The sequence below is a fragment of the Cheilinus undulatus genome, linkage group 20 (assembly GCF_018320785.1).
Source record: "Cheilinus undulatus linkage group 20, ASM1832078v1, whole genome shotgun sequence".
In the NCBI taxonomy this organism is placed as follows: domain Eukaryota; kingdom Metazoa; phylum Chordata; class Actinopteri; order Labriformes; family Labridae; genus Cheilinus; species Cheilinus undulatus.
The window spans coordinates 22932945-22948191 of NC_054884.1; the positions used below are offsets into that span (position 1 = coordinate 22932945).

General features: G+C 39.9%; 13 non-coding genes across 13 annotated transcripts; all 13 read left to right on the forward strand.

The window, feature by feature from the left end:
• The first annotated feature begins 3404 nt into the window (after positions 1–3404).
• Positions 3405–3517, forward strand: LOC121528979. The gene has a single exon (XR_005993546.1). It is a non-coding gene; the product is annotated as a U5 spliceosomal RNA (small nuclear RNA).
• A 6452-nt stretch (positions 3518–9969) lies between these two features.
• On the forward strand, positions 9970–10081 carry LOC121528965. The gene has a single exon (XR_005993534.1). It is a non-coding gene; the product is annotated as a U5 spliceosomal RNA (small nuclear RNA).
• A 356-nt stretch (positions 10082–10437) lies between these two features.
• Positions 10438–10549, forward strand: LOC121528951. The gene has a single exon (XR_005993520.1). It is a non-coding gene; the product is annotated as a U5 spliceosomal RNA (small nuclear RNA).
• Positions 10550–10902: 353 nt separating this feature from the next.
• On the forward strand, positions 10903–11014 carry LOC121528966. The gene has a single exon (XR_005993535.1). It is a non-coding gene; the product is annotated as a U5 spliceosomal RNA (small nuclear RNA).
• Positions 11015–11370: 356 nt separating this feature from the next.
• LOC121528952 lies at positions 11371–11482 on the forward strand. Its single transcript, XR_005993521.1, has one exon. It is a non-coding gene; the product is annotated as a U5 spliceosomal RNA (small nuclear RNA).
• A 356-nt stretch (positions 11483–11838) lies between these two features.
• Positions 11839–11949, forward strand: LOC121528967. The gene has a single exon (XR_005993536.1). It is a non-coding gene; the product is annotated as a U5 spliceosomal RNA (small nuclear RNA).
• A 353-nt stretch (positions 11950–12302) lies between these two features.
• Positions 12303–12414, forward strand: LOC121528953. Its single transcript, XR_005993522.1, has one exon. It is a non-coding gene; the product is annotated as a U5 spliceosomal RNA (small nuclear RNA).
• A 356-nt stretch (positions 12415–12770) lies between these two features.
• Positions 12771–12883, forward strand: LOC121528972. The gene has a single exon (XR_005993540.1). It is a non-coding gene; the product is annotated as a U5 spliceosomal RNA (small nuclear RNA).
• Positions 12884–13238: 355 nt separating this feature from the next.
• On the forward strand, positions 13239–13350 carry LOC121528954. The gene has a single exon (XR_005993523.1). It is a non-coding gene; the product is annotated as a U5 spliceosomal RNA (small nuclear RNA).
• Positions 13351–13706: 356 nt separating this feature from the next.
• Positions 13707–13818, forward strand: LOC121528955. The gene has a single exon (XR_005993524.1). It is a non-coding gene; the product is annotated as a U5 spliceosomal RNA (small nuclear RNA).
• A 352-nt stretch (positions 13819–14170) lies between these two features.
• On the forward strand, positions 14171–14282 carry LOC121528956. Its single transcript, XR_005993525.1, has one exon. It is a non-coding gene; the product is annotated as a U5 spliceosomal RNA (small nuclear RNA).
• Positions 14283–14637: 355 nt separating this feature from the next.
• On the forward strand, positions 14638–14749 carry LOC121528968. The gene has a single exon (XR_005993537.1). It is a non-coding gene; the product is annotated as a U5 spliceosomal RNA (small nuclear RNA).
• A 356-nt stretch (positions 14750–15105) lies between these two features.
• LOC121528957 lies at positions 15106–15217 on the forward strand. Its single transcript, XR_005993526.1, has one exon. It is a non-coding gene; the product is annotated as a U5 spliceosomal RNA (small nuclear RNA).
• Positions 15218–15247: the final 30 nt, after the last annotated feature.

Consider the following 15247-nt stretch of genomic DNA (forward strand, 5'->3'; position numbering starts at 1 on the left):
ATGCTTAATTTTTAAAATTGATGAAAATATCATGTAATTTTTCAAAATCTAATGTCAATGAAATCTACTCACTGGCTGGGGTGTATAACACACCTGACGGTAAACATTAAAGCTTCATCACCCAACATGAGTCCTTAATGCATGGTGTGCCTATGGTAGAGGATAAAAGATCGTCCCTAATAATCAGTCAAATAACACAAAGACACACACCATCTACAAACAAATGATACTACTAACACTAATGATAATATTAGTTCAAAAATATATAAAATGGCTCTCTAAAGTGAGCCGGCTCTAATTGTTCACATAAAAAAGCCAGCTCTTTGAACCGGCTCGTCCAAGACCCATCACTACCCCCCAATCCAATTATGAACCAGATCAGGAAGCTGCTCTCATTTTAAGCACGACTTACAGTCATGTATATTGCTCAATTACTTTGTGCCTTCAGACTGAAATTAACCTGACGCGCCAGATGTATGTGTTTCACACACCCATCTGGAAAACCTCCAATACACAGCATTTGGGAAAGCGCAAAGCCTCAGATTAAGCTATCTGTAAGTTTGTTACACTTTATATATTATAAACTACGGTGTAATAGATTTTTGAAGATAACTGATGACAACTTCAGTAGATGTTTGTGTTCATTTGTAGAAGTCATCTCATGGCACTAGCTGGTTAGCCTGTTAGTTATCCTGAAGTGAATACAATGATTAGAATCAAAGAAAATGCATGTCTGAACATGAAACACACGAATGCTGTATGCGGAGATGATAGCAACTAAAAACAAAAATTATATCTCTATATATCTAAAATAGTATATCATAATGTTTTATTTAAAAGAGTAATTTTAATTTGGTATCATTTTCGTAGCGAACTGTTTAGTTCCTGTTTCTTGAAAGCGGACGTGATGACATTGATCAGTGGTGATGATGACGTAATGATGTAAACCAAGCATCTGATTGGATGGTAGCTTGAAAGTGGGCGGCGCCCAATGCTTGACACTGGGCAATGTCAAACACTCGTTGGTCACCGCCCACATTGCCCGCATTAAGGGCTACTAGCAGACTGGAGCTTTACAAGATGGATTCGCCACTGAGAAACACGGAAATGGGAGAATCCATCTGCTTTGCAAGGTTAGAAATTACATCTAAATTAAAGTTGCAGTTTGTAACTTTTTGCTAAACAATGCTAATTTTTTTCTGTTCTATTTAGATCAAATGTTCATACAACCATAGAGAGCTCTTAATGAGAGGAGTAAAATGAAACTATTGCGAGATCTCTGTGTTTCCATATGCCTGAGTAATCAGCAGTCAAAAATTCTCCACTGCTCCAGGTATCACCGACCAATCAGATTTGCCTCTGACTTCTCTACCCTGATTGGTTGAGGGGCAGGGCTTACTCCCTCACTGGAGAAGTAAACAACATTGATAATGGCTGACAATGGCTGAAAGTGTTAACACAAGGAACAGACAAGATTCCATTTTTTTTCTTAGGCCTAAACAGCTATCAGCATACCAGTAACAACACAATTAACACAACAAAAACACTTGGAGAGAAGAGGACTAAGCAGGAAATAAAATGAGAGTAAACATCAGTGCAGCATGCCACCATTGGACGACGCTTCAGGAGCTGAAAAGTTTCATTTCAGATGCGGCGATGACTACTTCTCTCCTGGACAGGTAACTGGCCTTTTTCTTTCTTCTGCTATGTTGTCACGTAATGACAAATATAACTATTTGTATAAATGTCACCTGCTGTATGATGTAGCTTTGCTGAGGCATGCTAGCCCGCGGTGTAGCGTAGCCTTGTTGACTGGTGGAACATGAGGCCTGTTGAGGGCTTATTACCCGGAGTTAGGAGGATTTATTGGGGAAATTCGTGGCTATCTGTGCATGCATTGCATCCGTTAAGAAGCGTTGTATCGGAGCCCGGGTATATCAAACCGCGTAACGCTTCTTAGCAGAGTAAAATCTGGGACTTGCACATGTACACATTACACCAAGCAAAGTAGCGACATTGTAGGGGGCCTGCCTTTTAACATAGTGTTGCTGCCTGGAGAGGCTTCTGGCAGAGTTTAAAGGGCATAGGAAACATATTCAAAACGTTTTGTGTCGACAGCTGGGAGGATGATTTACTCCGTTTAAGTCTTTTTACCTGCTAATCAGAGAAGACAACATTCTCCTGCTCATATTTTATTTTATTGCACATCGAACAAAGAAAAGGAAAAAACAATACAGAATAAAACAAGAAATACTATACATTTTAAGTCAGATAATGAGTAAATTTGCAGGAGAAGCCAAAGACACTGAAGTGGGCTTGTCAAGTGGCCCTCCTAAGTTAAAAATTCAACATTCAAATGAACATCAAATAGTATAAAGTAGCGGCGTAACGTTACGAAAAACTATTGGTTCAGTTCATACCTTGGTTTTGAAGTCACGGTTCGGTACGTTTTTGGAACTGAAACGAATACATTTTAAAATTTTTTAAATTAAATTGTATTAAAATAAATAGGCTGAATAAATTACATTTAAATGATCAATAATGCAGCAACCTTCCAAATGTTCTTCAATGATTAAAAATATTAATAAATAAATACATTTTTGAATTACTAGGTTTTTTTAATTGATATATTTACATATTTATACCCAATCTTTAAACACTAAAATTTACCAGCCAACTTGAATGAATCATCATACAACTGTGCATTAGCTTGTTAAGTATGCAAACAAGCGTCTATCCTGCTGATTTCAACACAGACTTCAGCACTGGATTACATTTTTAGCCAATAGGACCTACTTAAAAGTTTGGGAGAACTTTTCACAGCCCATCTTGGCAGATAAAGAGGTTAAAGCTGTGTGAAATCTGAGGATAACTTTACCTATGATGCAGCTGCAGACGTGATGGAGACCTCTCTCTCCCCCCTCTGCGACTGATGGTTGAAGGTAAAATTAATTTGATTCACAGAGCCAGAGCACCAGCGTTGTGATAAAAACTATCTTAAAAGAATAGGAAATTCATAACTGGCTGGTGAGTATTTTTGTGGTTCCTCCTCATTACAGTGACGTTCTTGTTTGAGCGGAGCCTTTTTAAAAGCTTTGATTGGTCTTGTGGACAATGTACAGTCAGTGACACAGCTGCTGAATAATGTCAGCGCTAATGTTGTTCTCTTTGTCCACTGTTGTATTTTACTGGGAAACAAAGTGGTCCTCAACACTTTTATCTGGGAATATTCAGTCTATTGCTGTTATTTGCTGTGGTTGTGTGGTTGCCAGGGCAGTGTGACAGTGAGTTGTGCTCTGGTTTTCTGTCTTTCTATGTGAGCTTTGTTACACACGTATTCATTCGGAACACTTCTGTACCGTACCGAGAAACCTGTACCGAATTGGTACGGTATGAATACACGTAACTTTAGACCCCTACTACCGATGGTATAAACCTTTAGCCTTTTACTAAAGATTTCCGTGGAGAGGAACAATAAGAGTTTTGCTCAATTTTTGATGCCCCAGTCACTAGGGGCTACCAATTTTGTCAAATGAAACCCATCTCCTAGCTGACATGGCTCTATATTTGTATCTTACTAAATGCCAGCATGTGGTTTGATTGTTCACATTTGAGTATAATAGTTCAATGAACTGGCCAAATATGGTAATATTGTCAAGTATTCAAGTAAGTAATGTTATGTGTTCTGTATGATCTTTATGTATGTATTTATTGATTTTGTAACTGTGGGAAAGAGTCTGGGATAAATTTCCCTATGGGGACATTAAAGTCTATCTAATCTTATCTAATGTGAGAACTGTTCATTGGACTTTCCTCAAATCAACTTATATCCAGGGGTGAAAACAAGCAATACATTTACATATGAAGTGTAACCAAGTAGCAATTTGTGTTTCAGTTGAGAAGTTTTTAGGGGAGCATTTTGAAGCAAGCCATGATTGAAAGGGACACCTCTGCCAAACGGGTTCATTCTTGGCCCAAGGTTCAGCCATCACACTCTTGTTTCTCTACAGGTAGTATAAATCTTTCGCCTTTTACTAAAGATACTAAGTCCAAAGTTGTAGGACTTCGAGAAAGTCCAACAACAAGATGCTGCAATGTCTTGTTGATGTAACTTAATCTAGATCCTTTTGTCAGCAGTACCTGTTGAGGGGTTTGCACAATGGCATCGGCCATGTCTGGTTCCCGGAGGAATGCAGTAAGATTTGATCTTCAAGACCATTTGGAAATGGACAGACTTCAGTTCAGCCGCAATGTCATCCAGAATGAACTGGGGTTTTCCCCCAACCAGCTGGACTATATTTTTGCCTTTCCTGGGAAAAAGGCATTTGAGGTAATCTTTACCACATCTACTTTGTATGAACGATGCATTGCTACATTTAACAACATGAAGAGCACCAATGCAAGACTTGGAAAGTTAACCCTCACCCCACTTTCAGAAAAGGAACCAAAAGCCATCACTGTGATTATGTACTCTGAGAAAGTTACAACGGAAGACATAGAGACTTGGTTATCCTTTCGATGTACTGTTCAAAAGGGAATTGAACTGAGGGATGAAGACGGGATAAAGACTGGAGCCAGGAGATTCTATGTGCAACTTAAGCGAGAGGAAACTTCAGGACAATTGATACACCTGCCATCAACGATCCAACTAGGGTCAATCAGGGGCCAGGTGTTCTACCCAGGCCAGCCAAAGACATGCAGGAAGTGTGGCTCATTAACACACCTGGCCGCCACCTGTGACACACTACATTGCAAGAATTGCAGAGGTAATGACCACACCACCAAAGACTGTACACAACCCATGAGATGTAATCTGTGTGGTTCACAGTCCCACACCTTTCGAACCTGCCCAAAATCCTACGCAAACCGTACCCGACAATCCATCCCCACACCACGAGAAGAGGAGCCTGCTGTACAAGAGGAGGGAGAGCGAGGATACACAGCACCACAGGAACGACTTCAAGACACAGACACACAAGAACGACCAACCACGGATACTGGAGCAACTACACAGACTCAACACGACAAGAGTGAGGATTCAGCCATCTCAGGAGAACTTCCTCCACAAGCCCCTTCAACACTCACCTCCCACCAGGAACCCTCTCTGGTCTGGGACAGCCAAGGAAATCAAATAGATCAGGATAGCACTGCTGACCCACCACATCAGGCGACCACATCCACTAGTGCCATCTCTGCAAAGGAGTGCAGGGATCTTATGGACTTCATGCTGGCAGAACTACCATCTCACACTAGAGATCTGACTCCTGAACTCTTCGGGGGTGAGTTGCAACAACTACTAGACGAAGGAAACTCTCCACTGCCCAGCTGTTCACATAGCCAAAACCTTCTTGAACTCACCCCATCCCGGAAAAGGCCCCAGGAGACATCTTCAGAGTCCTTAACGGCCAGCTCAGATGAAGAGGACTGGCCAACAACTCCCTCAGACCACCCTCCCTTCCTAGACTCTCAGTGTGTATCTGCCTTTTCTGAAATCACTCATATGAGGGAGGAAGGAGAGGGACCGGATACTATCTGTAACCAGGAATGGCGAACACAAAAGAAGAAAAAGAAAAAGAGAAAGGTAAAAACACCCCCAGCAAACTGATACCCAGGTAGTAGTCTTTCCCACAATATCATATGCCAACGCTTAAAGTAGTCACCATAAACACCAGAGGCCTGAACGACCCTGTTAAATGTCAGTCTGTCTTTGATCTTCTAAAAAGTAGTGGTGGAGACATTTTTCTTCTGCAAGAATGCTCCCTTCCCTTTATGGAGAGTTATAAAAAATTTGAAGATAGATGGAAAGAGGGGCACTCATTTTGGTCAGGTGACAACAACAACAAGGCCTCAGGGGTAGCTATCTTGTTTAACACCAACTCCTATAATATCCTGAGGGTTGAAAGAGTGGTAGATGGTAGATTGTTGTTGGTAGACATGGAAGGGGATAGAACAAAATTAAGGATAATCAACATCTACTGCCCTAATAACTTACAGGAGCGTGTGTCTGTCTTACAGAGTCTCCAATCTTTAATCTGTTGTGGGAGAGAAGTTATCATTGGGGGTGATTTTAATTGCATTATTGATAGGAATGACAGAGTTTCAGCCTCCAATACCCGTGCTTTACTTGATTCAAGTTCCATAGCGCTAATGAACATTATGGAGGACTGTAACTTAACTGACGTTTTCAAATCATGTAACTCCACTATCCCAGGTTACACATGGACAAATGGAAAGAGTTTTTCCCGCATAGACTTTTTGTTCACAGCAGGTGGCATTAGATCAATCTCCTGCACCGTGGACCCTGTACCATTTTCAGACCACCATAAGTTGACATGCTCCTTAAATGTTTCAACAGCACCCAAGTTCGGTAGAGGTTATTGGAAATTAAATACAAGCATGCTAAACAGTCCTGTCATTGTTTCAAAGTACAAAAGTAAACTGGAGCAGTGGTTGACCTTGCAGCCTTTTTTTGATTCCCTTGGGGAATGGTGGGAAAACATTAAAGAAAGAACCAAACGATTCTTCATTTCTGAAGGAAGAATATTGGCACAAAGAAAACGAGCTAAACAAACCAGAATGCAGGCTAAATTACAACGTACCTACAATCTGCTAAACCTTGGGTACCCGGTAGAAGAGGATGTCACCAAAATTAAAAAAGAAATGATGAGGCTTGTCAGTGAAAATAGTAAAGGTGTACTTGTACACAGTAGAGAAAAGCACTTAGAAGAAAATGAAAAATGTTCAAGATATTTCTTCAGGAAATTGTTTAAAAGACAAACCATTGACCACCTGAAAGATGAGCAGGGGGGTATGGTGAACAGCCCTCAGGAAATCCTCAACAAGGTCCACTCCTTTCATAGTAATTTGTTTAAAGAAAAACACATTAGTGACGTTCACACAAACATTTTTCTATCCAAGTTAACAAAGAAATTGGGAAAGACAGATAGCAATTTATTAGATAAAGATCTTGAAATTGAAGATATAACAAAAGCCATGTCAAGTATGAAAAATAACAAGACTCCAGGATTAGATGGACTCCCAAAAGAGTTTTATGCCACCTTCTGGGAGTCCATCTAAAAGAACCTTTGTTAGCTGTGTACAATGAATCCTTTTCAAATGGTGTTCTTCCACCTTCAATGAGGAGAGGAGTAATATCCCTCTTACATAAAAAAGGACCAAAGAATGAATTAAAAAATTGGAGACCTCTCACTTTGCTCGGTGTTGACATTAAAATATTATCCAAAGCATTATTTTTAAGATTACAACCGTTAGCAGGAAAAATTATAGGCACTGAACAGACCTGTAGGGTCTTGGGGCGTCACATGATTGACAGTGTAGCTCTGGTCCAGGACTCTTACCTTTATTGTCAAGACAGAAAACTCCCACTTGGAATTTTAGGGGTGGACCTAGAAAAGGCCTTTGATAGTCTAAGCCACAAATATCTAAAATTGACGCTGGCTCATTTTGGATTTGGTCCGATCTTTCAAGGCTGGGTAGAACTATTGTATAACAACTGTAACAGCGTGGTGATGGTTAATGGGAAAACCACCCTCCCCTTTAACATACTGTCAGGAGTAAGACAAGGTTGTGCTCTTTCACCAATCTTGTTTATATTGGCAATAGAGCCGTTAGCCTGCGCCATCCGTCAGAATGAATTCATTAAAGGCTTGCCAATCCCAGGAAGCCAGGGTAGAGAGGCAAAGTTAGGTCTTTACATGGACGACCTTAATGTACTAGTAACAGACAATCAATCCATCAAAGGAACATTGATGTTGTGCGAAAACTTTACAAATGCCTCAGGCACTAAAGTCAACAAGTCCAAAAGTGAAATTTTGTATCTTAATTGGAGAGAGTCCATTGAAACATGGGGAGTATCCCAACAGGGAGAGACCATTAAAGTTCTCGGTGTACATATAGGACAAAACATGGAAAAGCTTAACTGGAAATCCAAAGTAGAAAAAACACAAGGAAAACTGCTTCAGTGGCAAGACAGGGAGCTAACACTGATTGGTAAGGTTTTAGTAATAAAAACAGAAGTTCTGGCATCCCTGACACACTTAGCTGCTACCATACCTGCTCCATACAAAATCATTGTGTCACTGAGGAAAATAATATTTCGTTTTCTTTGGGGTGGTAAGATGGAAAAGGTAAGAAGAGAAACAATGTATAGAAAAGAACAGAATGGAGGGAGATCAGTCCCTGAGATTGAGATGAAACTCAAAGCCATGTTTGTGACGCCTATCCTAAAGACATGTTTGAGTAATATCGAGTCACCATGGGGTTTTTTTGCATTTCTCTGGGCAGGTAGGCAGATTCTGACGGCATGGGGCGAGAGGCCAAGACAGGACATCCCCCATGCTGACAGCTGCCCACATATCTACTAAACACTTAATAAACAGTTACTGACAACCCTCTCTGTCATCCCCAGGGACAAAATATCCAGGAGGGCAGTAGAGGAAGCACTGTTGCCACAGCTCTCCAGGATGGCTCCAGTGGGCAGACTGGTGGAAAATCATTGCAGATTGGCTTGGTGTAACATCAACGACAAGTTTTTGACTAATACCCACAAAGACCTTGCATGGCAAGTGGCCCACCGGTGCCTGCCCACTGCAGTCTTCCTGAAGAGACGGCAATGCCTGAATGATGCAAAATGCCCCCGGAAAATGTGTATAGAATTAGAAACTGTTGAACATGTATTTTGGTATTGTCCTTTCACACAAAATGTATGGTCCTTGACAGCCCCATGGCTTGACAAGTTATACAGACGTCCAGAAAATTATGAAGACATAGCTTATGGTAACTTGGGGGGAAAAATCTCAGAAAATGCAAACAAATGGTGGCTACTTATAAATTGTGTCAAAGAAAGCTTGTGGAGGGCCCAGAATATTCTTGTGTTTAAAAAACACCAGGTTCCTCCAAGAGTGGTTTTGAGAAGTGCATTATATATCCTGAAGGACTATTGGTTGAAAGAAAAAACAAATGAAAGTTTCACTGAGAAGATGAAAGCATGGAAAATTCCAAGCAATCTGGAGACAGAGTTTTGTTTATTGTAAAATGTATTCCGGAAAATGTTATTAAAAACTCCCATATTAACCGATGCAAAGAAACTGTAGTGTTGAAATCATGTCTTTACTGTAAAATATTATGAAATGGACAAATAAAACTCAGAAAAACTGAAAAACTGCCTTTTACTAAAGATTTCCATGGAGAGGAACAATGAGAGTTTTTGCTCAATTTTTGATGCCCCAGTCACTAGGGGCTACCAGTTTTGTCAAATGAAACCAATCTCTAAGCCAACATGTACCTGTACTTGTAGTTTACCTTATGGCAGCATGTGGTTCTATTGTTCACATTTGAGTAAAGTCCTTAAAGGAACTGGCCAAATATGGTAGTCTTTTCAAGTATGGTTGAGATGTGACAATTGTTCTCTTGGACTTTACTCAAATCAACTTATATCCAGGGGTGAAAACAAGCAATACATTTACATATGAAGTGTAACCAAGTAGCAATTTGTGTTTCAGTTGAGAAGTTTTTAGGGGAGCATTTTGAAGCAAGCCAGGAAGAATAGGAAGAATAAGAGTTTTGCTCAATTTTTGATGCCCCAGTCACTAGGGGCTAGCAGTTTTGTCAAATAAAACCAATCTCCTATCCAACATGTATTATTATATCTCACCTTATGGCAGCATTTGGTTCTATTGTTTACGTTTGAGTCAAATTGTTGAAGTAGCTGGCCACATGTGGTGGTATTATCAAGTACGGTTCAGATGTGAGAATTGTTGTCTTGGACTTTACTCAAACCAACTTATATCCAGGGGTGAAAACAAGCAATATATTTACATATGAAGGGTAACCAAGTAGCAATTTGTGTACTCCTTTGAGAAGTTTTTAGAGGAGCATTTTGAAGCAAGCCATGATTGAAAGGGACACCTCTGCCAAACGGGTTCATTCTTGGCCCAAGGTTCAGCCATCACACTCTTGTTTCTCTACAGATCGTATAAATCTTTCGCCTTTTACTAAAGATTTCCGTGGAGAGGAACAGTAAGAGTTTTGCTCAATTTTTGATGCCCCAGTCACTAGGGGCTACCAATTTTGTCAAATGAAATCAATCTCCTAGCCAACATATACCTGTACTTGTAGTTTACCTTATGGCAGCATGTGGTTCTATTGTTCACATTTGAGTAAAGTCCTTAAAGGAACTGGCCAAATATGGTAGTCTATTCAAGTATGGTTGAGATGTGACAATTGTTGTCTTGGACTTTACTCAAATCAACTTATATCCAGGGGTGAAAACAAGCAATGTATTTACATATGAAGGGTAACCAAGTAGCAATTTGTGTTTCAGTTGAGAAGTTTTTAGGGGAGCATTTTGAAGCAAGCCATGATTGAAAGGGACACCTCTGCTAAACGGTTTGGTTCTTTACCCAAGATCCGGCCATCACACTCTTGTTTCTCTACAGATCGTATAAATCTTTCGCCTTTTACTAAAGATTTCCGTGGAGAGGAACAATAAGAGTTTTGCTCAATTTTTGATGCCCCAGTCACTAGGGGCTACCAATTTTGTCAAATGAAATCAATCTCCTAGCCGACATATGCCTGTACTATCTCACCTTATGGCAGCATGTGGTTCTATTGTTCACATTTGAGTGTAATTCTTCAATGAACTGGCCAAATATGGTAGTCTTTTCAAGTATGGTTGAGATGTGACAATTGTTGTCTTGGACTTTACTCAAACCAACTTATATCCAGGGGTGAAAACAAGCAATATATTTACATATGAAGGGTAACCCAGTAGCAATTTGTGTTTCAGTTGAGAAGTTTTTAGAGGAGCATTTTGAAGCAAGCCATGATTGAAAGGGACACCTCTGCCAAACGGGTTCATTCTTGGCCCAAGGTTCAGCCATCACACTCTTGTTTCTCTACAGATCGTATAAATCTTTCGCCTTTTACTAAAGATTTCCGTGGAGAGGAACAGTAAGAGTTTTGCTCAATTTTTGATGCCCCAGTCACTAGGGGCTACCAATTTTGTCAAATGAAATCAATCTCCTAGCCGACATATGCCTGTACTTGTAGTTTACCTTATGGCAGCATGTGGTTCTATTGTTCACATTTGAGTGTAATTCTTCAATGAACTGGCCAAATATGGTAGTCTTTTCAAGTATGGTTGAGATGTGACAATTGTTGTCTTGGACTTTACTCAAACCAACTTATATCCAGGGGTGAAAACAAGCAATACATTTACATATGAAGGGTAACCCAGTAGCAATTTGTGTTTCAGTTGAGAAGTTTTTAGGGGAGCATTTTGAAGCAAGCCATGATTGAAAGGGACACCTCTGCCAAACGGATTGGTTCGTTGCCCATGGTCCAGCCATCACACTCTTGTTTCTCTACAGATCGTATAAATCTTTCGCCTTTTACTAAAGATTTCCGTGGAGAGGAACAATAAGAGTTTTGCTCAATTTTTGATGCCCCAGTCACTAGGGGCTAGCAGTTTTGTCAAATAAAACCAATCTCCTATCCAACATGTACCTGTACTTGTAGTTTACCTTATGGTAGCATGTGGTTCTATTGTTCGCATTTGAGTAAAGTCCTTCAAGGAACTGGCCAAATATGGTAGTCATTTCAAATATGGTTGAGATGTGAGAATTGTTGTCTTGGACTTTACTCAAATCAACTTAAATCCAGGGGTGAAAACAAGCAATATATTTACATATGAAGGGTAACCAAATAGCAATTTGTATTTCAGTTGAGAAGTTTTTAGGGGAGCATTTTGAAGCAAGCCATGATTGAAAGGGACACCTCTGCCAAACGGATTGGTTCTTTACCCAAGGTCCAGCCATCATACTGTTGTTTCTCTACAGATCGTATAAATCTTTCGCCTTTTACTAAAGATTTCCGTGGAGAGGAACAATAAAAGTTTTGCTCAATTTTTGATGCCCCAGTCACTAGGGACTACCAATTTTGTCAAATGAAACCCATCTCCTATCCAACATGTATTATTATATCTCACCTTATGGCAGCATTTGGTTCTATTGTTTACGTTTGAGTCAAATTGTTGAAGTAGCTGGCCACATGTGGTGGTATTATCAAGTACGGTTCAGATGTGAGAAATGTTGTCTTGGACTTTACTCAAACCAACTTATATCCAGGGGTGAAAACAAGCAATATATTTACATATGAAGGGTAACCAAGTAGCAATTTGTGTTTCAGTTGAGAAGTTTTTAGGGGAGTATTTTGAAGCAAGCCATGATTGAAAGGGACACCTCTGCCAAACGGATTGGTTCGTTGCCCATGGTCCAGCCATCACACTCTTGTTTCTCTACAGATCGTATAAATCTTTCGCCTTTTACTAAAGATTTCCGTGGAGAGGAACAATAAGAGTTTTGCTCAATTTTTGATGCCCCAGTCACTAGGGGCTACTAATTTTGTCAAATGAAATCAATCTCCTAGCCGACATATGCCTGTACTTGTAGTTTACCTTATGGCAGCATGTGGTTCTATTGTTCACATTTGAGTGTAATTCTTCAATGAACTGGCCAAATATGGTAGTCTTTTCAAGTATGGTTGAGATGTGACAATTGTTGTCTTGGACTTTACTCAAACCAACTTATATCCAGGGGTGAAAACAAGCAATATATTTACATATGAAGGGTAACCCAGTAGCAATTTGTGTTTCAGTTGAGAAGTTTTTAGGGGAGTATTTTGAAGCAAGCCATGATTGAAAGGGACACCTCTGCCAAACGGATTGGTTCGTTGCCCATGGTCCAGCCATCACACTCTTGTTTCTCTACAGATCGTATAAATCTTTCGCCTTTTACTAAAGATTTCCGTGGAGAGGAACAATAAGAGTTTTGCTCAATTTTCGATGCCCCAGTCACTAGGGGCTACTAATTTTGTTAAATAAAATCAGTCTCTTAGCCAACATGTAACTGTACATGTAGTGTACCTTATGGCAGCATGTGGTTCTATTGTTCACATTTGAGTGTAATTCTTAAATGAACTGGCCAAATATGGTAGTCTTTTCAAGTATGGTTGAGATGTGACAATTGTTGTCTTGGACTTTACTCAAACCAACTTATATCCAGGGGTGAAAACAAGCAATACATTTACATATGAAGGGTAACCCAGTAGCAATTTGTGTTTCAGTTGAGAAGTTTTTAGGGGAGCATTTTGAAGCAAGCCATGATTGAAAGGGACACCTCTGCCAAACGGTTTGGTTCGTTGCCCATGGTCCAGCCATCACACTCTTGTTTCTCTACAGATCGTATAAATCTTTCGCCTTTTACTAAAGATTTCCGTGGAGAGGAACAATAAGAGTTTTGCTCAATTTTTGATGCCCCAGTCACTAGGGGCTAGCAGTTTTGTCAAATAAAACCAATCTCCTATCCAACATGTACCTGTACTTGTAGTTTACCTTATGGTAGCATGTGGTTCTATTGTTCACATTTGAGTAAAGACCTTCAAGGAACTGGCCAAATATGGTAGTCATTTCAAATATGGTTGAGATGTGAGAATTGTTGTCTTGGACTTTACTCAAATCAACTTATATCCAGGGGTGAAAACAAGCAATATATTTACATATGAAGGGTAACCAAGTAGCAATTTGTGTTTCAGTTGAGAAGTTTTTAGGGGAGTATTTTGAAGCAAGCCATGATTGAAAGGGACACCTCTGCCAAACGGATTGGTTCGTTGCCCATGGTCCAGCCATCACACTCTTGTTTCTCTACAGATCGTATAAATCTTTCGCCTTTTACTAAAGATTTCCGTGGAGAGGAACAATAAGAGTTTTGCTCAATTTTTGATGCCCCAGTCACTAGGGGCTAGCAGTTTTGTCAAATAAAACCAATCTCCTATCCAACATGTATTATTATATCTCACCTTATGGCAGCATTTGGTTCTATTGTTTACGTTTGAGTCAAATTGTTGAAGTAGCTGGCCAACTATGGTAGTCTTTTCAAGTATGGTTGAGATGTGATAATTGTTGTCTTGGACTTTACTCAAACCAACTTATATCCAGGGGTGAAAACAAGCAATACATTTACATATGAAGGGTAACCCAGTAGCAATTTGTGTTTCAGTTGAGAAGTTTTTAGGGGAGCATTTTGAAGCAAGCCATGATTGAAAGGGACACCTCTGCCAAACGGTTTGGTTCTTTACCCAAGGTCCAGCCATCACACTCTTGTTTCTCTACAGATCGTATAAATCTTTCGCCTTTTACTAAAGATTTCCGTGGAGAGGAACAATAAGAGTTTTGCTCAATTTTTGATGCCCCAGTCACTAGGGGCTACCAATTTTGTCAAATGAAATCAATCTCCTAGCCGACATATGCCTGTACTTGTAGTTTACTTATGGCAGCATGTGGTTCTATTGTTCACATTTGAGTGTAATTCTTAAATGAACTGGCCAAATATGGTAGTCTTTTCAAGTATGGTTGAGATGTGACAATTGTTGTCTTGGACTTTACTCAAACCAACTTATATCCAGGGGTGAAAACAAGCAATACATTTACATATGAAGGGTAACCCAGTAGCAATTTGTGTTTCAGTTGAGAAGTTTTTAGGGGAGCATTTTGAAGCAAGCCATGATTGAAAGGGACACCTCTGCCAAACGGTTTGGTTCGTTGCCCATGGTCCAGCCATCACACTCTTGTTTCTCTACAGATCGTATAAATCTTTCGCCTTTTACTAAAGATTTCCGTGGAGAGGAACAATAAGAGTTTTGCTCAATATTTGATGCCCCAGTCACTAGGGGCTAGCAGTTTTGTCAAATGAAATCAATCTCCTAGCCAACATATACCTGTACTTGTAGTTTACCTTATGGCAGCATGTGGTTCTATTGTTCACATTTGAGTAAAGTCCTTAAAGGAACTGGCCAAATATGGTAGTCTTTTCAAGTATGGTTGAGATGTGACAATTGTTGTCTTGGACTTTACTCAAACCAACTTATATCCAGGGGTGAAAACAAGCAATATATTTACATATGAAGGGTAACCAAGTAGCAATTTGTGTTTCAGTTGAGAAGTTTTTAGAGGAGTATTTTGAAGCAAGCCATGATTGAAAGGGACACCTTTGCCAAACCGATTGGTTCGTTGCCCATGGTCCAGCCATCACACTCTTGTTTCTCTACAGATCGTATAAATCTTTCGCCTTTTACTAAAGATTTCCGTGGAGAGGAACAATAAGAGTTTTGCTCAATTTTTGATGCCCCAGTCACTAGGGGCTACCAGTTTTGTCAAATAAAACCAATCTCC